Source organism: Armigeres subalbatus, unplaced genomic scaffold, assembly GCF_024139115.2.
Source record: "Armigeres subalbatus isolate Guangzhou_Male unplaced genomic scaffold, GZ_Asu_2 Contig590, whole genome shotgun sequence".
Taxonomy (NCBI): Eukaryota; Metazoa; Arthropoda; class Insecta; order Diptera; family Culicidae; genus Armigeres; species Armigeres subalbatus.
The window spans coordinates 71,920-73,535 of record NW_026943359.1 but is presented as its reverse complement, the minus strand read 5'-3'; positions in this window follow the sequence as shown (position 1 = coordinate 73,535).

Genomic DNA, 1,616 nt, shown 5'->3' with positions numbered 1-1,616 from the left:
TGCGGAGAAATTTTCGTCAGGTGGTGGTGGCGGTCGTGGCAACAGCAGTATATCTTTTCATCGTGTACCTAACAGCATCGTTGAATCTGACAATCAACGTCGCTGTTGATGAGGACATAAGTGGAAATGAATCGGTTCTTTTCAGGACCACCATTATGTTTGGGAGGAAATAAGGTGAAATAATTTTTGACGTAAACTAGGTCTAAGGGAAGACTCAGATACAGGTTGTAAAACGGAAATTTCAAATCCAGACGTCGCGAAATTAGGATAGATTTCAAAAATAATAGCGTCTTTATCTTTCGATGGATTTTAATCACTTCTCGAGAAGTCGAATGAGGATTGAATCTTATGAATTTTTTGCGTTACTGCTGCCGATTTATTGCAACAATCTCATGAATTTACTCTCAGTCAAACCAAATTCTCCAATGAAAAATTTAATGCCCTGAAAAGGACAGATTTCAGATCATGTGATTTCTAATCACCAACACAACAGCAACCATCCGATAGTCAGAATATCAAGAGTATTTCACTCAAATGCAGATGCTGGCTCTATGGTTCTACCGCTACACCGCAACACATTGCCATCGTTGGATTCTCTGTCGTATTGATCCTGTTACGAGGTACCTACGCCATCGGTGGGAACGAAGAGCGTGCGTCAGAAGGAAGCTGCAAAATGTATTTGCATGGATGGAAATTAAACCTGAAACAAGTAGCAGTCTATCAACCAAAATAATAATCTTGAGGGAAATTTCACCGGTATTGATGCCATCCATGCGAATAAATTTTGATGCGTCCCTGACGCAATCGTGATTCCACCACCGACGGGAACTATCAGCCATCACCAAGCGATTAATATGAACTTTGATCAAAATTGTCCCGCCTCAAATTGGCTTAAGAGCTTCTTTACTGATGACACTTCAGACGCAACTCAGCGAGAGATTAACACCACCATAGCCGCCATCGTAGAGACACGCAAGAAAATTCCATCTGAGGTTGTTGATGTGACGACGACGACGCGCGACCCACAATCGCCGGGAATAAAATTTCGATAGGAGCTCCGCCGATGCCGAAGGTGGTCACGGTCTCTCTCCGCGACATCTCGAACGACATCTCGAAACGCGGAAGAGCTCCTTTCTGTAATGAATAAAGTTGAACCTGTACGCCCCTTTGGTGAGTGTTTGAGGTTACACAATATTTGCAGTCATACGGACAACAAAGAGGAGGGACTAATGAGCCAACTTTATTGGTTATAAGAAAATGTTCTCCCCGCGCGCGTGGCGCAATCAGCCTCATTCAGCCTCTTCAAGACAGCAGCACGTACAGACGTGTTTTTGCTCGCGCATTTTTGACGTAAACTACGTCTAGGAAAGACTCAGATACAGGGTGTAAACGAAATTTCCAAATTCGAAACCGTCACGAAATTAGGATAGATTTCAAACGCTAAAAGCGTCTTTATCTTTCGATGGATTTTCGAAATTGCTTATCAATAGATTCGAAAACTTCCAGCATTGCCACTACTGATACTATAGATTATCAACGTTAAACTATTGAAAATGTTATTTTTGACGTAGGACTACGTCTGTATTTTATATTAGTACACTTTACGATTGCGAAAA